This window comes from Microcebus murinus, chromosome 9 (genome assembly GCF_040939455.1).
Source record: "Microcebus murinus isolate Inina chromosome 9, M.murinus_Inina_mat1.0, whole genome shotgun sequence".
In the NCBI taxonomy this organism is placed as follows: domain Eukaryota; kingdom Metazoa; phylum Chordata; class Mammalia; order Primates; family Cheirogaleidae; genus Microcebus; species Microcebus murinus.
In genome coordinates, this window is record NC_134112.1 from 66,435,490 (window position 1) to 66,462,671 (window position 27,182).

The following is a 27,182-nucleotide window of genomic DNA, read 5'->3' on the forward strand; positions in this document are numbered from 1 at the left end:
CACACTCTCTTAAATCTTACCCAGCCTATTTTAAAATTGCAATCGATGGCATCTAAGAACAGTGGATTCACTCTTTAACCTTAGTAAAGCTCACATACATATTTTGTGGATTACAGAGATCAGTGATGTGCTCACTTGAGTCTGAGAAATACAGTCGCTTCAGGCTGCCAGTGTTGTCTCTTAGTGTGTGCCACTGAGTTTGGTGATTTGATCAGTGTCTACCAATGCCAGATAATGGACATATGTGCATGCCTGGAAGACTTGACCATAGTCTCCCCTAGTCATGTAACTACACCAGAAATAATAGTTTCCTGACAAGACCAGCTTCAAAAGACCATCTTTTTGGGGTGTCGCTTGTCTTAGGCAACATGCTGAGTTTGAGTGCTGATGGATAGGTAGAATTTTTTATTTGAAGGTGGTAGCTGTGTTGTTAATGGATTAATAAACAGCGTTACCAGCGTTCAAGGCCAGCAATTTATGGACCTATGGAAAAGGTGATCAACTTATGATACACCAACTGTATTTCCCTGTTTCTTTGTTCTTTTTCTGTATCTACTGCTTTTGCCACAAAATGGGTTTGATGTTTCACTCCCTCCCCGCTCTAAATTTTTTCTGGTGTAACATTTGTATGTAATGTGGAATTATGACATTTTTAGCAAACTAATTAAGTTGATCAGAAAGGTTTATAACCTGAGTTTTAGAAAAATATATATGTAAATTAAATGTTATTACTTAATTAGCAGCCCCTAAACATAGTCACAGATGAGGTATCTGTTGGTGAATCTGGAAAAGATCACTAAAAGGAAACCAAAAAATGAGTCCCTACTTTTAGCCTCAGTTAGGATACCCTCAAAGAATGATTTAAAATAATGTGGTTCCGGACAATCTTGAAAAACAGTGGACACGTCTGCATCCCATTAAAATGTTCCATGTAGACCTGGTTCTGAGGGTTTAGCTACTTATGTATCACTCTTTGGTACCTGAAACTAAATCAAGCAAGTAAACACTAGGCAAAACAGCAGTACATCTTGTCAGTGCTGTCAAAGATAAAGCTCTCTGATATTGGCCATGCAACCAGTACTTGGGAAAGCTTCACTGTGTAACAACTGAACTCAGGTCCTGCATAGAGCTCAGTGAATTCCTCCTTTCCCCTTCTGATAAAGTGATGTCTAGTTAGACTCCTAGGAAATCACTAGAACATGGTAGCAATTGCTCCTTTAGACACAATGTCAAAGGAAATCAGATCCTAATATAAAGAAAGTAGGTGATATCAGAGGATGGGAAAAAGGAACAGAGAAATCAAAATGTTTTTCTTAAGTTTATGGAAGCAATGGAAGATCTCAGTAGATACAACAGAGGTCATTAAATACAAGATCGGCAGAGAAGACTAAATATCTATTTAGTGCAGTGCCTACCAGGCCTTCTGCTATATTTGTGAAGTTTGTATTTATCTGCTTGCTTTTATGTTAAATCTATCTTTAGGTCATGATAAGTGAGGGCTTTTTTTCTATGGTGCCATTAATAAAAATATATTACACAGCTTCAGCATATGAGAATAAAGAAGGAAAAAATGTTTTCATAGAATTTTTGAATTGCAAGAGACTCTTAGTAGCTAATGTGCTCATTTAATAGGTGGAGAAACTGAGGCCTAAAGTATTTAACATCTTTATAATGTAATATACTAGACATTTTGAATTCACACAGCTATTTATTGGAGAGGCCTAGGACAGAATCCTGTAGGCTGCTCCCCCTTCAGCATTTCATTAAAAGTTTGCCTTCTCAGTCTTTCAAAGATAATAGTTTTTAAAAACTCATAAATATGTACAAAAAAGCCCCCAAACTCAAATATAATCCCCCCAAAAGGTAAGGAAATATTTATCCAGATAATCAAGCACTCTAAAAGCAAAAGCCAACGTTCAGTAATAGAAGCATCAATTATTATAATACCCACATATTTTAAATAATCCATCTTTTTGATATAGTCCACTATATTGTGTAATGAATTATAAAAATTAGAGCTTTACCCTGTTTTTGAAACATCTTAATAGTAATACTACTATCCTTCTCCTATAGAGATTCAGCTAACGACCATCACCAGTAAGTTTTCAGTTTTTTCTAAGAATTCTGAGGAGATTATCCATTCTTTTTTACTTGGTTTCACTATAATTACTTTAAGGCAATGAAGATGTGCCCCTCTTTATATACCATGTCCATTTTCAGGATCCATATTTGCTTATACACTTCACTGGAAAACAATGAATGTAGTCTCAGGAGAGCAATCCCTCTCTCTCTCTCATACTCACTTCTCTTTCTCTCTCTCACTCACTCTCTTTTTCCCTCCATCTACTCCAACCTGCCCACTTTTTCATTTCTGGATTTAGGGTGAGAGCTTTGGAGGTGGAGGCAATTATACCTCCTTAATCTCACAACTCTATTTTTTTCTTTTTAGCAAATTTCTCTGTTCCTAAATGTGCTTTCCAAATTTTGCTTAACATAATAGTAATTAACTGACTCAACAACTTTTGAGAAGGGAGACACAAAAAATAAACATAATAACTGAATATTTTTTTTAGAGCTCAACTGTTTACAGAGCAATTTTTCACCAAAGACTTGCCTCCTCACAACAAGCTGGTAAAGTAGGGCAGGTATGATGATGATGATCACTGTTCTTCTGAGACTAGGGGTTAATGTTCTGTGAGGGTCGAGACTTGCTAACATGTCGAGGAGCAAGGAAGGGTCTTCTGATCCCAAAGAGTAGGAGTTAGCATGGATGCAGCACTGATCCCTGGCATTTTGGAAGTCATTAATAAATAGCTGTTCCCTTTTTCTTGAACTCCCACTCTAGACCTTACCTTCCAAATTCTTTGTTCTTTGTACCATACCACACTATATGTGGATGGATTTTTGCAAATTAAAATGTGTATTTCTTAATTTAAATCACAGCTATTGCTATGCCTGAGTTAAATAAGTAAAACAACTAACATCTATTCTTAGGAAAAAAAAGATTGTGTGTTGTTCTACCTACTCGTCCATATGTTTGTCTGACAGCATTAGCACTTTGATAAAGAGATACTTGGCAAAGGTCTCAAAAACTGGATAAAATGAAATGAGTAAATTATTGAGGGATTTTCCAGGTTGCTGAAAATTATGAACAAAGTTCCCAAAGTCAGTTGAAGAATCACCACTGGATTAAATGTCAACTTAATAGGAACTTCTCTGGCATCTCCTTTCTGATTAATTAGTCTGTTTTGGAGAGACAATGACACACTAAACAAGTCCAAAATATGAGTTAATTTAAAAGTAAACTACTACATTTGTAAACTAGCAAAGTCAGAATGCCAATAAACATTTACATTATTCTGAGAGCTCTGTCTAGGGGAAATTTTGAATTTCAAAAATAATATAATCCTTGAAATGAATAAAGATTCCTATAAAAGACATGTTCTGAAGTTTGTCATGCCAAGCTTTACTTCCAGAAGGAGAACCATGCCACAGACAATCAGCTACTCTATTCAGGAAAGGCATGTGACCATCAGCATTTTTTGCATGCCTACACCAAAAGTTTCACTGAATCAATTAAAGAAAGGCTTAGCATCAACAGGTGATATTTTCTATTTCAGGGAGCCTAAAACCCCTGAGATCCAATTCCCTGAGGAATGAAAGAGGAGGGAGCGTTTCCTGTGTAGTACAAAACAGGGACTCCAGGAATGGGAGAATGTATTCTCTTGGGACTAAGCCCCCTAACACATGCTGTGGGCTAAGCAATCACCTTCAGGAAGGCTCAGGACTCACAGTACTTATGAATGACATTAATAAAAGTGGATATCTGACTACAGAAAATATTTAAGGGGCCTCATTTTCACTACGGTAGAGAGGATTGATTTGGGCTTATTATAATTTTTTTTCTAAAATTACTATATTAATATAATGACTATAAAGAAATAATGGCCAATATTTTTGAAGATTCATTCCCTGGAGTAGCATTTGTTCCATAAACTTACAATCTCATTAAGGCTAAGAGGTTAAGACATTTAAATTACATTGTCACCTAATTTGCACTTTACCTTTGTTAAGGAAAAAAAATGTTAAATACATGTATATATTTTCAAAGATAAAGTTCACATTGGCCTTTATGTCATTAGACTATTTTCTTATCACTATATTCATATGCCTCAGAAATATTTGTCTTAGCATTGTTTGTTAGCAGTGATTTATGGGCTGTAAGTTTAATTTTATTCTTATCAAAACTCAGTCACTCAGAAACACCAAATGCTGAACATGTTCTACAAAAAGTATTCAACATCTGCAGAACACATGGAACCACAGTGACCTTTATTGAAATTTCAATATTTGCAGGGAATAATTTCAGTATAATCTACACAGATTATATCTGATTTTAAATTTAAAGATATTAAGGGGGATACAAATGTTTTTGATACATGGCTTGAGTCAGGGTTGTAAATGTGCCCATAACCCAAATAGTGTTCATTGTACCCCTTTGGTGAGTTTTTGTTTCTTCCCTCCTCCTCCCTCTCTCCCCGCTTAATCTCTTATGACTTTTACTTCCCTCTGTACACTTGTGTGCCCATCGGTTAGTATATTTTGATTTCTACAAAGGCCATGGGGTTAACGGCCTTACACCGCAGGTGCCTGAAGCATTTAGAACACAATATAGAGTAGGCAACGAAGGAAGTGAGTCTAGGTCACAATGCTGTATCATTGAAGAGGAAGTGCAGTGGTACAGAAGGCAAAGACCACGATATATGGAACATACATATGTTCTAAGAACATATAAACCTCAGAAGCTCCATTCATAGTAATTCTTGAATGAAAAACACATGCAATGCCATTAAAAGATATGAGCCTAAACTATATTCAACCAAGTCAATTCGTTATGTGAATAGCTGAACTCATTCACTTACCAAACACATAATTCATATTTGTTCCTCTTACTGTAGTTTATCCCCCACACATTTTTTTTTACACAAACAATATAGCGGTTCAAAGTGCCATAAGGTGATGCTCAGCTAACTTTTTCAAATCAGTGAGGCATCTGCCAAACTACCATTTCCTTCATCAGTACTTTATTTTTAACAAAGAGGCAAAAGCCATGTGGACATCAGTCTCATTTTTACATTTACATTTATGGTATAACATACTGCTGTTAGACAAAATGGTCAAAGAAATGAAGAATTAAAATAAATGCTATGGCATAAATCAATGTAAAGCAGAGACCTTGTCATCTTTCACTAAAGGAGCGATAAATATCAGCCACTCTCATTTATTATATAGAAGCATTTTCTATACCATATATAACATGCATTTTCTTATTTAATCCTCATAAATCAACACATGAAGTAAGTACTATTATTGGCCCCACATTACAAATGTGGAAAATAAGGCTGAGAGAAGAAATGTAACTTGCCACAACTAATTAAAGGCAAACAGGAAAAAAGAACCTAGGTGAGTTTGGCTCTGAAGAACACGCCTTTGTGCACGAGGCAACACTGCCTCCCGTTGGTACCGCCTGGATATAGCTAGTCTATACTGCCTTCCCGAAGTCAGATTCTATATAGCACAATACAGTAACTCCATGTATAATTTTATACGGTACATTCTGCTTATACTAGAATATCGTCTCTTTGCCAGATTGATTCATACGTTTTTCTTTTTTCTTTTCTGAGAAAGGAGTTATGAGTTATTTATATTTGAGTGTTGCTATCCCTTAACTAAAATGATTTTTGCAGTTCAGTTCACAGCTGGACCTGTGAACTGGGGCTTATGGTCCGCTTTCACCATTTTCCACCAAGGAGCATTCAACATGCTTCTTTACCTGAGGTTATGCAGTGTAATAAGTGGCACAAAGAAAAAATGCAAAGCTTAGCTCATGGTCTCAAATTTCATTATTTATAACAATCTTTCCATGGATCCAACTGTAATTTGTGAACACTGTTTTTCTTCATACATTCTCTTTTAAACGATGAAGATGAAAACAGTCTGAATACTATTTCACTGCTAGTATGATCATCAATTTTCAATGTGATTCATCAATCTACCTGAGTATTAATAAGCTTCCCGCCCTGCAAAGTTAATTGATGGAGGCTGTAATTTCGTTTTCAAACTGTGCATGCTGAGCCAAACCTAAAACTTCAGCAGAAGTGTTCTATACCAGCTGTTTGTAAAACTTCAGCATTTCTTGCTAAGTGACCTCCTCAAAGGGCTATCAGGGGAGTCCTTCAATTTGACTGTCCTACATAGAAAAGGCTGAATGTAAAATTAAGGCAAAAATGTTACTGAGGATTCCTGCAATGATTAGAAATGAGGTTTAAGAGAGCTCATGTCAACATACATCTTCTTCTCAAAATGAAGATTTTTTTCAAAATTATAAACAATTAGACAACTGAAAAATGAAATTCAATTTTGAGGTGATAAGATGTTAAAATATATATGCATTATGAATAGCCTAACTCTAAGAGATAAAGAAGGACATGTATAATTTCAAACTATTGTTTGTTTTTTTCTTTCTGATATTTCTTATATTCATATAATACAATGAGGAGGAAGAAAAGAATAAAGAAGAAGAGGGCAACATTTGTTAAATATGCACCACAGCCTAGAACCTTGTTAAGCTCTTTGGACACTTCATGTCATTTCACTTCACAGTTCCATGAGGGAAATGAGGCTTAGAAAGAAGTATTTGCCCAACTGCATTTAGTGGCAGGGTCCTGATTTGAACCTTGAAGGTCTAACTCCAGAGCTCATTCTTTTAAAAACAGTGTTACTCCACCATCACATATTTCTCAAAATATGCATAATATATTTCTCCTTTGGGAAGCATTTGACTTTTTATGCAGAAGCATCCAATAACAGGCTCTTTCTATAGCTCTACGCTGCTCAGCAAAGATCAGTAAGCTCATATATTTATCAAACTTTCTAGTTTTAGTGCATGGTACAACCTGATTAGTATAATCTTATTTCATGAATAATATAATGAACACTTAATTCAACTAAACTAAACTAAAAGTATTACTTGTGGATTTTCTACTTAAACATTCTCATTAATCTGTGTAATTTCAGAAGTGTAATATGTATTAAAAATGATCATGGTTGAATTCCATAAGGACTTGTGAACATCAAAGATCTTTATCATTTCTTAGGGAATGGAAATCAGTAATGAAATAGGGAAAATTTTCTTGACCATATATATCTTGCAAATTGAACCGGTAGAACAGTGTTTCTACCCTTTCCTTTCAGCCCTGAATATTGCTTACCAGATGGCAAAATATTTGAAAAGATCATTTTTCCTATCTAGAATGATAACTCCTCCTCCTTAATCACTACATGCAGGCTCCACTCCTTCCCCACACCATGGTGAAGGTTATATTAACACACTGACTGCCACACCAGAAAAAAAAATATTTCCTCCCCCTGGGGCCACAGTGTTTTTTCATGAAAATAGGATAAAAACTTTGAAAACAAAATGATCTTTTGGAATTTAATGAAACATTTATTATTTTTTTAATTGTTTTCTGCACATGAGTTATATATAACTTGAAATATAGTTCTCGTAGCTCCCAAGTTGAAGAGATGTGTGAGTTATATATGCTTCACGAGGCCCCAGTTCAAAGCTAGCATGAGTTAAATAACTCACATGGCAGTTAATATGTTAAATTCTTAACCCCACATGTGCATGGGGCTTGATTTTTACATCATCATGTTTAATTATTAAGCAATGTTCTGCTCTATAATTTACTTGATAGAGATTTCTATGAGTCTTTGAAGAGACAGATTCTAAGATATTTTGCCACTTACTCATTTAGATGTGTCATCTTATGGTCATTTAATCAATGACCATGGATATATCCATAGTCAGTAAACAGAACTTTGGCATATTGATAAAGAATGATGTGTGTATAACATCTCAAATAAAATCAAATATCTGTAACTCTGATGATCTATACCAAATTCACTTGGGTGCCTACTTTTAATGCAGAATCTCAGAATCTCTGAGAGTGACACCTAAAAATCCCTAGTGATTTTCTGCACAAGGTTTCATAATTGTCAGGTAAAGATTCAAGTCCTTTTTGTCTGTTGTCTGCCATTTTTGTTTTAGATTTAGCAAAAAAATTGTATTTGAGATAAACAATTGCTTGAGTTTATACAGAATATGCATACAATAATAGGCACATTATGTTGCATTTTTCCCAAGACTGGGAATAGGATATTGCTTAAAGGAGTTAGTGGTTTGTATGTAAGGGATTTATGACATTCAAGAGCATGACCTTTTAATATGTAATAATGTAAGACTGTGGTAAACATAACTGCTATCTGTACTTCTCCCAGTCTAAAAAGGTTCACCATCCATAGTCATGACTTGGCTCTTGGATGATGTCTGTTGGGGGTTAGATTATGTACCCTTAGGAGGAACATCTACCAGAAATGGACAAACCTTCTACCTACATGTTCATTAGCTCCAACTTTCATATACAACACCACATTCCATATGGAATTCAACCAAGGGTCACTCAGAAACTGCCACAAACACACAATTAATGAATTCTACATTGCCTGTGGATTTGCTTTCAAATGCCACTGAGTAATACAAAGAGTCAGAATTGGTGTAACAGAATCTCTAAACTGAGACAGAATTTACAGCTAATAAGTCACTTGGTCAATAGGACCCCACTATTTAAAGACAATTGGAACCAGAACCAGGTGATTTAATCCTTGAACAGTGGGTATTTCATAGCACACTGACTGTGTTAATAGAGTTTCAAAAAGATTGGACTGTATGCTCCTATCAAATCATTCTTTTTTTTATCCACCATGATGACCAACAGTTCCCAAACTCAACTCTATAGAGTAACTCAGCAGTGCCTTCCCTGTGAAAGGTCCTTATTTGTACAACCTCTTAGCTGCTGGAGTCTGGCAGAAGCCCAACTCACTATCACCCAGTCACTTTTCAAGATGTCCCTTTAGATTGGCATTTTTTTTTTTTTTTTTTTTTTTTTTTTTTGAGACAGAGTCTCGGTTTGTTGTCCAGGCTAGAGTGAGTGCCATGGCGTCAGCCTAGCTCACAGCAACCTCAAACTCCTGGGCTCGAGCGATCCTTCTGCCTCAGCCTCCCGAGTAGCTGGGACTACAGGCATGCCCGGCTAATTTTTTATATATATATCAGTTGGCCAATTAATTTCTTTCTATTTATAGTAGAGACAGGGTCTCGCTCTTGCTCAGGCTGGTTTTGAACTCCTGACCTTGAGCAATCCGCCCGCCTCGGCCTCCCAAGAGCTAGGATTACAGGCGTGAGCCACCGCGCCCGGCCTGGATTGGCATTTTATCAACAGTACTGTGTTGCTGCTGCTCTGCATCAAGCATGTTAATTACTTGGGTCTGGAGTTTTGAATTTTTGCCCTAAAGTGATTTTAACTGAAAAGTTGTTTTATTTTTTAAATCAGGCAAATGCATAGTAAAAGAGAGGGGAAGAGAAATTATTAAATGAAAACCCGTAAGAAAATGGCAACCATAAAAATAGTTTTATAATTTTCCAAAATGTAAGTAGAATGATCCATCTTCTTTGTGATATTCTATTAGAAACTTGTAAGACTCTTAGACATTCCATCCCAAATTTAAAAGGCTCTGAACACCATTCTGCCCTAACTCTGCTTTGCTAGGGTTCTAAAAGTCTTTATAACACATACAAAATAATTATATTATTTGAAATTATAAATCTCATGACAGTTTTTTAAAACTCTTATTAAAACTTTGTTATAAGTTGCCTCCCAAAAGAACACACTGTATAGAACAATGAGCACTCAAGCCCCTGAGTTGCTAAAATACTAAAATTGCTGACAATAACATGGTCGTTCTTTATGACTACAGAGTGCTCATTTACCATAGTGACTTTACACAGAAAGTTGTCATTTCCCTCATTTGTACTCTCATTAGCACTTCTTGTGTGTACTAACGAACAATTTTTTAAATTAAATTTTAACAATGTCTATGAGGCTTTATTTCCCCCAAGTATAACCACATCTCAAGAAAATGACAACTGCCCAATACTATCAACTCAAAAAAAACACACTGTATTAGCATTTTTGTAGATTTACAGTTAAGAACTTTATTTCTATATGGCTACCTATTGCAATGCCAACAAGTATGCATGCACACATATACATTTTTACACAAATACTAGATTTTTTTGAAGATTTGCCAACTATTAATACTTCTTAACCAGTTTAAGGATATTAAATTAAGTCTAGCCACATTTACTTGCACCTAGTTTCCAGTGACTTCTTTCTTCTTCTAAGACATGCCATATGATTGAGATGACAAATATTGTGGTACATTTTCAGACTAATTTTCATAGAAATGATTGAAAAAAATCTACCAGGCAAGCAAAATTCCACAACTTTTTTTGATAATCAGAGTCAAATGCCATTCAACTAGCTCAGTTTTGCTCTACCACTCTTTCTGGTCCCACATCTCTACCTCTAAACTAGGTTTAAGTTACAACAAATTCTAATCAGTTATTATTAAAATGATGACTACTCTTAATTTGGCAGTGATTAACATTTAGTTAATATTTTATGGTACAGAACAAAGAACTTTCTTTCTACTAAGAACTTATAATGCATTATGTTATTTAATTTTCACAACATCCCTATGTGGTAGGTACTATTATCAGTCACCTTTAAGTAGATGAGAAAAAATGTTACGGTAGATGTAGAGGAAGAACTAGAGTCCATGTTCAATCCCTTAATCACTAGGCTGCTTCTACATCATTCTGAGAGAGCCAGAGAGCAAGAAAGCAAGCATTTGCATTTATTATTTAAGAAATATCGGTGTTAAGTGTGGAACAAAATGGGAAGCCTGAAAAGTGATTCTCCTATAATAAGTGTTTTGGGAGAAAAGCTACATTTTCATATTCACTTCCCCAGTATAACACCCCTCACGTCTCTGAGTGTGGGCCTATTTTCAGGCAACTTTTTCAAAAGCCAAAGTGGCTATAGAAATGAGCCCTACTGTTGAAAGACTCCTTCCGTTTTTTATTCATGCATGCACATACATGCTTCTACTTTTCACATTTGGAGCCAGTTTTGCAAAGTTGGAAATGATAAAAAAAAACCCAGGTAGGGAAGAGACAGAAGCCATACAATTTTCTTTCTCCCACTTCTTCTGTGTCCCATTTTTCCATAAATGTTTAGTTCTGTAATTCACAGTTATTATTTTAGAGAATGAAACAATTTTTCTCATCTGCTTTAGATGACCAAACTCTACCTTCTATTCTAGAAATGTTCTCACTCCTGTTGTTAGTGCTCCATGCATATGCATTTTGAATACTCTTACACTGTCAGTTTAGTAACTAATACCATTACTTCCAGTGATGCTGATATCAATCTTAAAAAAGAATGAGTGACATACTATATATTAAATTACTTAGTATGGTTGCCAGCAATAGTTTTAAATAGTGCTAAATAATAGAAAGTCTTATCACTAATCCTCCTACCTAGTCTTTTCGATTGTTGACATTTTGGAATAAATGCTAAAGAAAAATTTTTAAATGTAGGGAAAGGAAGGTTGCTAGTAGGAAAGGAAAATATGAGGCCTTGCCAAAGGGCCACCAGGAGAGGAGATATTAATGTAATTCCAGTAAACTGTAAGCTGCACTTATTATCAAATTAAAAATATGCATACAGACCAGGCACAGTGGCTCATGCCTGTAATCCCAACACTTTGGGAGGCCCAGGAAGGAGAACTGCTTGAGGCCGGGAGTTTGAGACCAGACTGGACAACATAGTAAGGCCCTGTCACTACAAAAAAAAAAAAATTAAATTAGCCAGGCATGGTAGCATGGACCTGTAGCCCCAGCTACTGGGGAGGCTGAGGTGGGAGGATCGCTTGAGCAAAACAGTTTAAATTTGTAGTGATATATGATCATGCCACTGCATTCCAGCCTGGGAGACAGAGCAAGACCCTATTTCTTAAAAAAAAAAAAAAAAAAGAAAAAGAAAAAATGCATACAAATATCCAGGCTCTCATTCTACTAGGAGTAGGGACAAAATCTATTCAGAGGGTTATAGCTTCTGAAACAGTGAGGAAGACAGAGCAAAGAGAATAGTCTCATACAGAAGAGAGGAAGAAAATAAAAGCAAAGGATTGGGATTGAAGATCTAATAGCTACTAGAGTGAGTTGGGTCTAAAGGGTAGGTCCACTTGACACAACACAGAGAGCAGAGAGAAGCATGACCATAGGCTTTCAGAAGCTTCCAGTCGAGAGATGTTTCTATTTCCACAGCAAAGGTCTGAGATAAAAAATATATTCTTATCTCTGTAGATTGCAAATATGTATTTCCCAATAAAATAATCAAAAAACCTTTTAATGTGCCCTTTAAAAATTAGATTCTTCTCCATGAAATAAACTAAATAATTTCCCTGCCATTAGGCTGAAAAATTCCAAAACAGATGTCAAATAATCTTCATTTTGCAAAAACAATCTTATATGAAGCTGACATCTAGTTATTCCACTTAACATCATGTATAAAACTCAGAAATGGAGATTATGCAGCCAAGGAATGGAATACTAATTCATGACAGCATGTTGCATAGAGAACAAAACACCATAGAAGTATATAAATTGACCAAATGAGACTGCATATGTTACCATCTTCCATGACAACAGAAACTTACGGATTGACAATTTACATCTGGTTTGCTCCTTATCCTGCAAATCACAAAAATGGGTTGCTGTAGCAACTGCCACAGGCTATTTATTTATTTGGCTTACTGGGGGAAAAACACCCTTAAAGTACCTTGTACGATACAAGGTATGTATTTTTACTGTTCCTCCTGCCTCAAAAGAACAAATCTCCTAACAGTAGGTCTATTTTTTCATAGCTTTAAAAAATGGGTTTGCTTTCTGTTGTTTGCATTTATATTATGTATACTACCAATTTATGCAAATGGAGAAAAAGGAAAAAAAATCCATACAAATATGAGATAGATACAGATTGCCTAAGTCACATGAATGTGACAGGCCATAGTCTTTTATAGTATCCTCACTTTTATTATTGACAACTCTTTTAGCCAATTTAATTCCACTGAAGTATGTATTAAATCCCAGGAATATAGTGCAGCTCAGTTCTTAATGTACCACTAAGGGCAAGCTTATTTTTCTGGACCAGAAACAAGAGAAAGTACAAATAGGTTAACTTTCTTGGAAACCTATTCTTAATCTCACGGTAACACATAACATAATCTCTTCACAAGGATGCTACACAGGAACTTAGAACACATAATACCAACACTGGTGTACACTGGAGCAGGCAAATTAACACCTCTAGGCTAAGCAAAATGGGAAGAACACTCATCCTTTACTTACTTCTCTATTGGAACCTAAAAGAAAATAAGCAAAGTATTTGGAACATTTAAGGCCCTGAATATGGACCAATAAAAAGTCAAGTCATTGTTCTTATTCAATGGCAAGTCTGACAACTTTTCAAACTCTCCAGGCAGTGGTCTGACATGGGAACGTCACCCTTTCTAAAAGAACTCAATTATTGTCCTCAAAATAATGTAAGTCTCTTCTCTCTGAAAGATCACTAATTTTGAAAAATCTAAGAAAAACGGTTCACTTAAAAAACATTTGGAAAAACAGCTATGTCTTCCACCATCACCACTACTACCATGTGGAACCTTTTCACCACTCTAAGGTTGAGTGAAGAGCTCACTATTTTGAAGGACAGAATCAAATAGGGCAAGGTTTGGTAAAATATGGCTACTAAAAGACACCAGGGATTTATAATATAAATAACAATAAGATAACAGGAATTAAAGTCTCAGTGTGTGAAAATACAAAGTACCAAGGATGCAGATAAAAACTTCCCTTACCAATCTTGCAGGGAAAAATGCCTGACTGTACACGGTGTTAGTCTTGTGCTACACCGTTTAATCATACCAAAGAAATAGAATCAACATACAAACACTTTTTTTTTCACTGTTCTTGGGCAACAATAGAGAACAATCAGTTTAAAAATAATTGGAGAAATGTGTGGTTTATTAGAAGAGTAAAGAAAAACATTCACTCAACAGTACCACATAGAATCATTTGCTTAATAGCATTTCTAATATGTTATGCATTTATTCAATCTACTTCTTTCTATATTAAAATGCAAAAACAATTACTCTGGATGTAAGTCCTAGAAAACAATCAAAGTTTCTATTAAATCAGAGAGGAGACAGTTAAGCTGCAATGTGATTTGCAGATGCTCATGAACAGACAATACTTAGAATATCTCTCACTAGAATGTGAAAAAGAATCATGATAGATATTCAGAAATTCCCTTCTTTCCCCGTCTTCCCTTCTTCCTTCTATCCTTCCTTTCCCTCTCTTCCTCTCCTTTTAGACACATTTTGAAGAAGAGATTTAAAGTCTAATAATTTAAATGATGTAAACATGTAAAATTGCACCATGTACAATACCAGCCCTAGAGCAGGTAAACTTCCTTTCAACATTGCATTACAAATAATTTACATTCAACTGATCAGTCACAGGGAAATACGGGCAGCTTCAACCTCCTAGCTCCTTTGTCTTAAAAAAAGGGGGGGGGGGTGGAAATTCTGGATAGTTCTTTGTATACTTACATTAAAGCCATTTTGTTCATTAAAAACTCAAACATTTTGAGGAAAAGGCAATGGATTATGAAGCAATGAATAAAAATTCTGTGCATATATAATAAGCATTTTATATTTTACTTCATCTAAATTGAATTTTAAAATTTGCATACTTTTTAATTGGGGAGCTATTGAATAATAATCTCAAATATGAGATTCAACAAGTGTGTTTCATGCTCTGATTAAATGTCAAGGCCACAGATTTGTTATTTCAGATCTAGTGAGCAATAACTTTGTTGGATAATAATGAACTCCCAAAGATTTATTTGAAACACTCAGCTGTCCATTTCAAAGCTCTGAGTCATAATATATTTCCAATTCTGCAGATAATATTATAGAAGCTAACAGCATACAAAGCTTAAATTTTTGAGTAAATTTTACTAGTTTCATATGTGCTGCATGGACTGAGTTCCTCTGCTGAAATTTGGAACAAAAAAAATGTTCCCAGTCTTAACACAGATATTGCTTCGATTTGCACCAACTTTTTTCCTTAACAGAGTACATACGAATTTCTTTACAACATGGGTGTTTTCCTACCTTAAAGTATACTTACTGTCTTCTGTAAGTATCACTTTCCAGTACATATTCTTAACTCCAATCTAGACTTCACTAAGGATGCAAATTCATATTGTTGAGATAATAATTACTTTCCACCTATCAGCTCAGAACAAGCACAGTCTGCGTTCCAGCCACACCAAACCAATTATCTAGCAGTGGTCCCCAACCTTTTTAGCACCAGGGACCAGTTTCATGGAAGACAGTTTTTGCCCTGACAGGGGAGTGGGAGAGGTAGAGCTAGGCATTTCTGTGAGTGACGGGGAGTGGCTGTAAGTACAGATGAAGCTCACTGGCACTCATCTCCTGCTGTGCAGCCCCCACCCCTGTTCTGAAGTTTCATGGAAGACAATTTTTCCATGGACGTGGTTTGGGCCCGGGGCTCGCTGGAGCTCTGCCGGCCAGTAGCAAACTGGTACTGGGGCTCGGAGACCACAGTTAGAGGACTTTTCTCAACACTTAACACTCAGTTATCTTAAAGTTTTTTATTACTCTTTTTGTTGCTGCTATTGCATTTTATATTAACTCAAAACGTCTGTGGCACTTCCAGACATTAAGAACATATTATAATCTAATTTACATTGTTTCCTTTGTTCTCCAAGTAGAAATGCCAGAAATGCTAAAAAAAAAAAAAAAAAAACAACAACAAAAAAATACTGTATACCTACACCCTCTCCACACTATGCTATTACTAAAGATATAGTTGATAAAAATCAATTGAAAGCCACATCTTAAGTGAAAAGATACACAAACAAAATATACCATCTCTATTAGTTTCCTCATAGCAGATTTATTCAGGATATTACGAGGGTAGAAATTAGATTGGAAGTAGTTTTATAATTTTTTTTAAACAATCCGTATTTAATTATACCTTTTTAAACATGCTAATGTTTTTAAGTTTTGTTACAGTTTTGTAGTCTCCTGAATTAAAAAAAAAATACACACATTTATTTCTCAGTTTTCCAAGCTTATATCCTCACTCATAGTTCACTTGCATAAACTATATGAGTAAACTCAACATTCATCAGCAAAACCAAGGGCACAAATGAGCATCCTGTACAGCAAAGTTTTTTTTAAAAAATTATGATGATATCATGGGAATTTATGTTAAGAAGAACTGGTATTCATCCATTCAATCACTCAGTAGCTATTTATTGAACTACAATGCCAGGCACTACTCTAGCTAAGCATTGGAGATATAGTTGTGAACAAAACAGGAAACTAGTCTAATAAAGCTAACATTCTAGTGGAAGTGATGGGAAGCAGGCAATAAATAAAAAGGAAACCATTGTGGTAGTCTTAAATGCTGCATAAGAAAAACAACATGGTGGAAGTGACTAAAAGGGGGGGTACATTAGGTAAAGTGGTCCATAAATAAGGTATTACTGGGTAGAAGACTTAAAAAACAAATTAAAGAACAAACATCAAAAATATCTAAAATAATTTCAGTGCAATTTAACAAGTTCATTGTCAGCTATGCGATCAACCATTAACTTTTCTTCCTTAATTAAGCTTTTTTTTCATGTCAGACAGGTAATGTGTGGCCATCATGACAAGGTTTGAGGGAGACACATCTCACACTTGAGTGTGAAAACCCAGTCTTCATGCCTATGAACTACAAAAGGATCTTAATTAAGTTTTTTTTTTTTTTTTTTTTTTTTTGAGACAGAGTCTCGCTTTGTTGTCCAGGCTAGAGTGAGTGCCATGGCGTCAGCCTAGCTCACAGCAACCTCAAACTCCTGGGCTCGAGCGATCCTTCTGCCTCAGCCTCCCGAGTAGCTGGGACTACAGGCATGCGCCACCATGCCCGGCTAATTTTTTATATATATATCAGTTGGCCAATTAATTTCTTTCTATTTATAGTAGAGACGGGGTCTCGCTCTTGCTCAGGCTGGTTTTGAACTCCTGACCTTGAGCAATCCGCCCGCCTCGGCCTCCCAAGAGCTAGGATTACAGGCGTGAGCCACCGCGCCCGGCCTTAATTAAGTTTTGAAAGAAAGTATCGTTTAATTTCGTTGTGCAAAGAAGAGAACTCAGGGTTGTGTATACTTAGGAAGTGAATAAGACATAGGACTAGACATGAAGGCATTTCATTAACAACTAGTAAGGGGACAATCAAGTACATATGCCTCTGTCACACAAAGCTTTGTGCAGCACAGGCTAACAGAAAGATGACTGATAATGGAGCCATCACTTAGGACCCCTTTCAATTTTGACTGACTCATTAAATCTCTCTGAGCCTCACTTTACCATCTGTACAGTGGGCATAATTGCACATGCTGACGGAATTCTTGTGGGAATCAAATAAGACTATATATGAAAACTGAACTGAATTTTTGCAATGTAGCTCATTATGACTGTGACTACTATTATTATTGTTCTTTGTTGCTGTTGTTATATGACAAAAACCTGAAGATAATGGAAATGACAAGGACCTTAAAGATTCTTTAGGATCTGAGCTATAGTAAAATATACAAGGACAAGTAAACCAAACAGGACTCTATCTGCCCACAGATATTGAGATTAAGTCAGCCCATCAGAGAAAATGATATTTTTCTAATCTATGTTTTGCCATACAATGGATGGGAATCAGTCATTAAAGAAAACCTCAAAACTAGTATTTTTCAACTCCATATTTTTCATTATTCTGACACATTTTAATTGTTATTCTCATGTAGTTAGGATATTTTTTTTTCACTGAAACAATACAATGAATACCTTACCTTCCAAGAAAACCTAAACAACACTAGGAATGATTACAAAGACAACTGTATCTTATTAACTAGTATCATGAATTATAATTAACAGAAATCATGCAAAAAGTTGTATTCTATTTTTAGTTTGGATCTTGAACTTGAAATCTATAGTGGTTTAATATAAACATTACTATATGGCTATCTTAAAATCTATGAAACAAATATAAATATAATATGAAATTATATGAGTATAGAATACAAACTTTTAAGCTTCAAAGAAAGTTTCTCAATAATATAAAATTAATTAATGACTGAGGAATGTGAAATATTCCTACAACAGACATTAATGATAAATTAAATAACTTTACTTCACAAAGTAATTTGTTTTGGCACTTTGGAACAAAGTTAAGTGAATGCCCCATATCAATTTAAAGGATTCCAGATCTTGAATCATGCAACTGTGAAGGGAAAAGTTCATCTCATAACTCAGATCCAATAATCAAACACTGCTCATTTTATCCATAAAAATGTATTAAATCCTACCCCAGGAAGCCGTTATGACATAATGTAAAACCATTTGCTTTCCTTAGCCTCAACTGATACTCTGAAATATAATCTTAAATTATCTAGAGCAAGTTCATCTACGAAAAAATTCTTCCAAACAGATGATTTGTCACTCAGTTTTCACTTAATCCACATAGGAGACGAATACCAGGCTTCTGTGCATAAAGTAAATGCAAATTTACAACTTTGTTTTGAAACAATCCTTTTTCCTCAATAAGATTTAGAATTCCCTTTGATCCTCCAGCCTTGTGCAACCTTGAAAAAAGATGTTTAAGTAGGCATGTTGCCCACACTCCTCATGAGGTATCTGCTGTAAAAGAAGCAATGCTAGCAAGGGCCTATATTGCCCACTAACACAAATTAAAATTTGGTAAGCATCGCAATTATGCTGCTTTTCATTCCAAAAAAATAGCCCTTTAGTATTTTTACTTCCCCTCTTAACTCTATTCAACACTTCTAAGGCAAAACACTTCTTTTTTTATGCCACTGCTTTTAGGGATCTCATATTCCCCAAATGTCCATAACCCAGATGTAGCCTATTCCTTAAATGGTATAGTGGTCAAATATCATTGGAAACATAGTAAAGTAGAATTCACCATAAAGTCCATTATGAGAAGGTATAATGTGTATCAACCCATGTCCCCCTGTGACAATAGTAATTTAAAATAAATTCAAGGGGATTTTATGCAACCAAATCATGCAAGGTCATCTACATAAGGCAGTCCTACATAATTAACTCCAAGTAAAGGTCTACTGTGAGGCTCCTATTAAGTGGCTATAAGTTAGCGGACAGGAAAAAAGGAAACTTAACCTGCATATAGTGTCTTGTATTTCTGCACATGAAATAAATAATAAAGTTCTACTGACCTATCATGCAACAAGAACTAACTTTGCCCTTCAGACTTCTTCAGAGTGCCCCAGGTCATTACACATTAACCATTTAACGCAAGTGTTAGGGAAATAACCCAGGATACGTACAGTAATGAATTTTTACTCATTGAATGATGCACAAACACGCACACAGACATGAAAACTGCCTAAATGTCTTGTTCAAAAGATGACTTTTGAGACTCAAAGCCATATTCAGAAAGCCTTTTGCAAGTTTTCAACAGAATTTTTGTTGTTATATTCTATTTTAAAATCTTTCTCATAGTCTCTGGACACAAATATAGCAATGTTGTTCTGAGCAGATTGTCAAAAGAGAGTAAAATAGGGAAACCAAAGAGCATGAGGGAAGTCTGGCATACTTTTGAAATGAAAATAGGCAAACAATTCCATGCTTATTATAAGGAACTAACAATACAGACCACATCTGTATTGTCCACTCCCTTAGGTACAGTTAATAGGAAAGCATCGTCCATCATTGAACTCATGGCAGGCATGGGCTCGCTCATGGACACCTGAAAATGTGGTGCTATAATTTATTCTCTTGTTTATTGCCTTTGAAGAAGATCTTTGACCATAGTAGCTCATTTTATCTCACTTCCTTTCAAAACATGTTTTATCTTCCCAATTCTTGGTAAAAATATAAAACACTGACATTCATGCTGTTTAACAGCAATGAGAACCAATATTTTATTATATGCAGAACAGAAACTAAACTACCTGGAGACCCTCTACTCTGAGTTCCTGCCAGAGGAATGTTCTTACCTGAAATATAATTTTGAGATTTCTGTATTAGTAACTAAAATATTCATCATTTTCTATGCATAGTACATCATTGGACTCTTGTCCAGAGGCTTCCTTATCTTCTTTACAAACCAATGACTTTCTGTTCTGCCAAACTGAGTTAATCAAGGAGTACAAATGGGACGAAAACCTTTTGGCTGTCATCCTTTTACAGCATATCTCTGTGTCGAAAACCATCTCTCCTGAGACTGGTATAAAAGCCTTTTCTTGTGACAATCAGTATAAAACAAACTTTTTGGGGTGGCATATTTGCCCTTCATGTCCTCCCATGCATAAGACCCAAGGGAGATCATAAAGCACAGGGCAAGGTAGACATGCCTGTCCACAGAATCAATTCAAGCTGGGATCGCTGTGTTTATTTCTTTTCTTCCAACTATACCAGGGAAATGGACAGTCTTCAGGTGATTTAAAGAACAGAGACTTCAAAGACTTAGGATATCTGGCTGTCATCCAATGAAGAAGAAAACAATTTATAATTGATTGAATTATCTGGATAATTACTACAAACTGTTTTCATCTGAAATGTAGGATAATTGGAAGTGGTTCTATATGAGACATGCATTTCTAAACCATTATATTACAAGACATAATATGAGCCTTTCTCCTGTCATTCCATTATGGGCATTTGCCAGAGAAACTATCTCCAAATATAGCTGAAAATTCCTTCAAAGATAAAAGAATGGATCATTTATAAATCATCTCACTGTACTAGCTTCTGAAATAAACTGGAATTGGATGATAACAATGAGATTTTGAAGGTCAAAATGTCAAGGGAATAAATGAAGCGTATTTGGGGAGACTTTTCCTCTTAACACATGTGAAATTGTTAAAATACAAATTAGTTCCTAATTAATCACCCAGAGCACCTATCGATAGGAATAAAAACTGCAACAAAATGGGAAAATTTAGTGCATAAATTTAGTCAATTGCATCCCAGATTTTCTTGAACAGAAATAAAGTATCTCACTATCCTTAGGTATGCACATGTACACATACACACATTTTGCCAAAAGAACAATCATTTCTCTGACAAATGTTTATAAATTATTCCTAACACACAAGTAAAAAGAAAATCTCCACATTTTCAATGAATGTATTTAGGTCCTAAAAATCATTTCATAGACTACTCTTATCTTAGTGAAATTAGCACCCTACCTGTCTCTATGCCTTAGTCTGACACATGCAAAACGTGAATAAATGTGATGAAAACCTGATAATATAATGAAATCTCTGTGTAAATTCTGTCAATATTTATCAAGTATTTTATATTTTGTCTGCACAAAAAAAAAAAAATACTGAAACAGTGTGGGCAGTATTTTAGGTTATTACAAAAAGTATGCAATCACAGAGCCTGAAGGTAACTTTCATTTTAGAAATAAAGTCACTAAAGGTGATGAGGGCTCCTCCTAACTCCTCAGTCTGTGTATTTTCACAGTAACCTTACTGCTAATGTGCTGGTAATTTAACAGAGGGGCATCACCCAAATGGAGATCTACATTTTTTCTTTTTTGAGACAGAGTCTCACTTTGTTGCCCAGGCTAGAGTGAGTGCCGTGGTGTCAGCCTGGCTCACAGCAACCTCAATCTCTGGGGCTCAGCGATCCTACTGCCTCAGCCTCCCGAGTAGCTGGGACTACAGGCATGCGCCACCATGCCCGGCTAATTTTTTGTATATATATTTGTAGTTGGTCAATTAATTTATTTCTATTTTAGGTAGAGACGGGGTCTCGCTCAGGCTGGTTTTGAACTCCTGACCTTGAGCAATCCGCCCGCCTCGGCCTCCCAAAGTGCTAGGATTACAGGCGTGAGCCACCACGCCCAGCCGAGATCTACATTTTAATTATAACATAAGGCAAGTTTGCCATCACTCTGCTTCCCAATTTGGAAAACAAGATGATTATACTTCAATGTAAGATGGGTGAATGTTAAGGATAATGCATAAATAAGTGTTTTTCCTCCAGGGAGGCCTGCATGTGGGACTATACAAATGATAAATAACAAGGTAATGATAAAAGGGAAGTTGAAACAGTAAACAAGGCAATCAAAATCCATTGGCTCTCAAAGAATACTGAGTAAAGTATTGTTATGTCATACTGTAAATTAGAGTTCTTCAACACATGGAGTGATGCTCATAGAAGAAAATAAGCATAAAGAGATAAGTTATGGCTTAACAATATCATTTGTTTTGCTAATCATGTGCAAAAATCAACTTCACATATAATGCTATTAATGAAGTACTCAAGCAATAACTATAATTAAAAATACAAATTAGAACTCTTTCATAATGAAAAATGACAGTATCATAATAAGCAAGTAATTTATGACTATACAAAAATCACTACCTCAACATGAAATACTCTTGGGGTTCAGATTTCATTCCCCACTGTTTAAAAGAAAATTCTAAAAGAGGAATTTCTATACTGCAAACTATCCTTTATGAATTAGAGTTATTCTATAACTATTAATAGCTTCCAAAAATCTGATGTATAGCAATCAATTGTAATTATTTGGAATTACTGCAATCATTCTTTAAAGAAAATTATCCCCATATAGAACAAGCCTCAAATTCTGAAAACAGTAGAAGAATAAAGATTAAAAGTTCAAGATTCCCTCAAAATCTGACCAAAACGTATTTTGAGACTTGAGAGAAGAAAGAATTGTGCTAAATTACTATTGGTTTCTCTAAGAGAACTTTACTACAAGGCCTACATTTTGATCTAAAGGAGTCATCTGAGCTTAGTTTCATGAGGAATGGAAATACATGATTTGTTTATGATCTACATTAATGTTCTCTGGGTTAAAATACATGGTTTTGACTGTGACAAGGAAACAAAATGATATCAAGCCCCCCCCTTTAAAAAATCTACAGCTATTTCTATAATAAGAGAATCTTTAACACTTTGAGAATCTCAAACTATCAGAATCCAGTCTAAAGTCCCTCTAAAAGATAGTATCCATTAAAGAAAAGGGTATGAAAGACATACATTGTACTACACAAATTCTGCACAATAATGAAAAAAATTTTGTGATAAGCAGAATTCTTTATAATGGCAACTACATAAGAAATCTTTGGGATTTGATAGAACATTAATAATCAATTTGAAAAAAATGAAATTTTAGTCCAATCTCCACATTTTGTGGGAAACTAAAACTCAGAGAGCAAAGTGATTTGGCTGAATCACCATAGCAAAATAGTTTTTTCTTATTTTATTCCTCTCACAACACTAAACTGCCTTATAAATTTCATCTGAGTAAAATTTCACTATCAGAGGAAGAAAAACACTCAACAATAACAGCAAAAAAAGCAATGCACCCATACAGTTGAAGGAAACACCTTTCTAAAAAAAAAAAAAATACCAACATGAATGGTGCTTTTTAATAAACATTTGAGAAGTAGAACTTAGTACTTCAGACTGGGCTTTTGAGGCAAAATGATGGGATTTGAATCCATATCTGAAGTTAGATCAATTGATCTATTCCAGACAATTTATTTTCCTACTGATTAGTTTACCTTAATCTGATGACTAAAGTAACTCTCTACTTCATTTACTACTGTGTAGACATAAACATACATAGAAACAATGGCAGGTAATTAATTTGATAGCCTTTTAAAAGCACCATACTGACTAAAATCCACTGGTCCTAACTTGTTAATGGCACAGGACTAGAGTATTGAATATAAACTTGTGATCAATTAAAGAATACAAAGGATAAGATCAGATGAGTTTGTCCACATCCAGTTGTTAGACATCTTTTAAGAAAATCTTTCATGTTCACAGAATAGTATAAGTTTAGAAAATGAAAGGATCTTACATTTAGATCATGCAACCCAATTCTAAATTTTAAAGATCGATAACCGGGGGCACAAGAAAGTGAAGTATTTTGTCCACAATAACAAAATCATCTATTAAACCTGGTCCATATTTCTTAATGCAAAGCAAAATTTCTTTCCCTGTATCACTCTCATTACAAGATTCGTATTTCAAGGATAGCATTCCTTAAACTATTCTAAATACTTACCAATTACCACTATCTACTTCCTGAAAGTTGACATATACATTCAAGTAATCAGATTTGAAAAACTGGAAAATAAATATTCCTTAAGGAAAAAGAGAACTTTTTGGGAATGTAATTTAGCATAACACTACCTTTGGGATACGGAACTTTCGATTAGAACTGAAGAAAGTCTGAGTCTTACAAGGGAATATAAAGCCAGATAATGGGAGAGTGGAATTTATATTCTTTATACAAATGAACTTAGCTAGCAATTTGCCATAGAAGAAAAGGAAAAACTGGGTTTTTATGTAGCCATGGCAATTTTCTAATGTCACCAATTTTTAACTTAAGTATCAAAACGTTTCTCTTCTGCAGACTCTGTAGTCTTTGTAATACACATAATGAGGTACATAGAGAAGGCACACTTTGTTCTTAAGCTTTAACATTGTGAAAACTCATCTAAAAAAATAGTGGATTTTATATATTTTTATTCACGTGTTTCCCCACTATACTCTGGTTGGTTTTTTATAAGCATTACAAAAGACCATAGAACATTCATGTTGCTCCTTTTACAGGACAGAACTAAGCATGCCCTCCTTTGTGCATTCACAGAGCACTGCCCACGGTTTTATTGTAAATCAAATCTACTGTGCAGCATTCCCCTTAGCTATTTCCTACTTTGATAATTAAGAAGTTCGTAAGCAGATACTGTATCTTATTGTCAACTTTCCAGTGTCTAAAACAATGCCTGCTAAAAAGTAGGTGTTCAATCACTGTTTCATAAATGATAAAAAGCAGATGAGGCTAAAGAATGAAGACCTCTTCACTAAGAGCAGCTTTTTCCATAAAAGATTTCACTCACTCTCATATCTAGGGGAAAAAAAGGGATTTTTAGATTAAAGAAATCTGATTATGAGTGTCCACAAGTATTAAAATTGTAATAAAATATAATTCTTAAAATTGTTTTCTTTTAATGGCCTAAACTGTGTTCTAATCCCAACCATCTTTTATTAGCTGTGTGATCTCAGGCAGATGGGTCTCAATACTTTCCATTAAAAAATGGGGATTAAAGTACCTCATAAACCTCCCTCTCTCACAAGGTCATTGTTAACATGGAATGAATAATAAGGATAGACTTTGAAAACTAAAAAGCACTAAGGAGATATTATTATGACTGACTTACTAGCTTGCAAAGAAACCATGCCAAATAGCCTATTAGTGAAAGTATCATAATCATTTCCACAGACATAAGAAAAAAAATCAATATTATAACAAGGAAAGGCTAAATTTCTATATTCTCTATTATGTTTCCCGTACTGACAATTTCTTCCTACAGACCAGGAAAAACAAAATTTTAATTGTTCACTACTATAAGAATTCTCCTTTTAAAAAGCTTCCAGAATGTTTCATCTTTAATATTTCTGATCCTATGGTTAACTTACAGGAGGATATAGACATCTCCTTGCTCCACTAGAGAAAGCAGACCTAACTCATTAATTGGCAGAAGTTATGGTTTTCTCTGTTTTCGGCTGAGTGATTTATGGAAACATATAGAAATGTATTTTGCACTTTGCACCCAGGCTTTTTCTTTAACTGGGCATAAAGAAGCAATGGATTCTTATTTTATTTTTATTCAGGGGACCCTCTTACATGCTTCCATATAAGCTCTCATATGGAATTATAACCATCTGTTTACTTATGCTTGTCCCTCCAGACTGAAAGTTTATCAAAGGACTTAACCTTATCTAATTCATGTTTATATCTTCTAGCTTAATCCAATAACTGGCACATAGAAGGTGTTCAATAAATGTTGACTGAATAAATTAAAGAATAAGCCACAGATATAACAGTAACTTGACTTTTTCTTTTCAAGTTTAATGTCCCTTTGTATTATCCTCAAAACTAATCTTTGGATTTTAGTAACAAAGTAACACAAATTCTGTGTAAGTAAATGGACATATGAAAGTTAAAGCAGCTAAACTTATTGAAGGTAGGAAATTAAACAGATTGAATTGCTTGAATTATATGTAAAAAGATGCATATACAATTTTATTAATCAATAAAATTCATTTATTGGTTCATTTAAAACATTTCTTGAGTATCTACTACATTCTGATTACTATGCCCAAGAACTGGGAATGAGAAATCAGACAAGCATCGTGCTTTCTGATGGTCAGTGCTTGGTTAAGGAACAAATAGAGTAAATGCTCTGATCGTGGTGTGCACTAGGGGCCATGGGACCACTGTGGAGTGTCGAGAGGCAGCTAAGTACATCTGGAGGGAGGAGTTATATGAAAGACTACCCAGGAGGCAGACACTTGAACTAAGGTTTGAAGAAGCAGTAAAAGTTAATTTTTAAAAAAGAAAGAGGCATTCCAGTCAGCAAACAGGGTGAGGCACCTATACCTCTACCAGTAGAGAGAAAGGTGCATGCAAGAAAATGGCAGAAAATGAGGATAAACAGAGAAAAAAAGAGATCCCGGATTATGGAAGGGTCTGTGGGCTAAGAAGGATTTATCAGGCATCTTCACTGAAAAAAAAAAAAAAAAATCACTGTGCTATAGTCTTTCCTCCAGGGGTTTAGAATCTACTTAAAACAGATTTGAAATAATAGCAGAAACATTGAATAAAAAACCCCAAACTTTAGTTCAGCATACAGATAAATGAAAAAATAGCAAAGACACTTGAATTCAAGATAACTTATCTGAACCTCATGATTCAGTGTTCAGATAAAATCCCATCTCTGAAAATAAAGGGTAAGAGGCATAAAGGTATGACTTTGAACTGTAAATGATTTACAATTTTGAAAAAGTCTCTCTGTAGAGACTATCTCCCCAAATATATTTACCATATCTCTGTTAGTGAAAATCCCACCTTATCTTAGACTCAGTCAACAGTGTCATTATCAATGTCAATATTGTGCAGCAATGAAATGGAGGACAATATTGACAGACCAGAACATTATTGCTGGTAGGCAAGAGACCCCAGAATGCAGGGTCTAGCTGCTCTCCAG

The 27,182-nt window shown here is 35.0% G+C and overlaps 2 protein-coding genes and 1 non-coding gene across 4 annotated transcripts in view; 1 reads left to right on the forward strand and 2 right to left on the reverse strand.

The window, feature by feature from the left end:
- Positions 1–27,182, reverse strand: part of IMMP2L (inner mitochondrial membrane peptidase subunit 2) — an 841,176-nt gene that overhangs the window by 420,600 nt on the left and 393,394 nt on the right. The gene's annotated exons all lie outside the window — the stretch shown is intronic.
- Positions 1–27,182, forward strand: part of LRRN3 (leucine rich repeat neuronal 3) — a 37,517-nt gene that overhangs the window by 2,616 nt on the left and 7,719 nt on the right. The window lies entirely within an intron of this gene.
- LOC142873227 (small nucleolar RNA U13) lies at positions 16,749–16,852 on the reverse strand. Its single transcript, XR_012921267.1, has one exon. It is a non-coding gene; the product is annotated as a small nucleolar RNA U13 (small nucleolar RNA).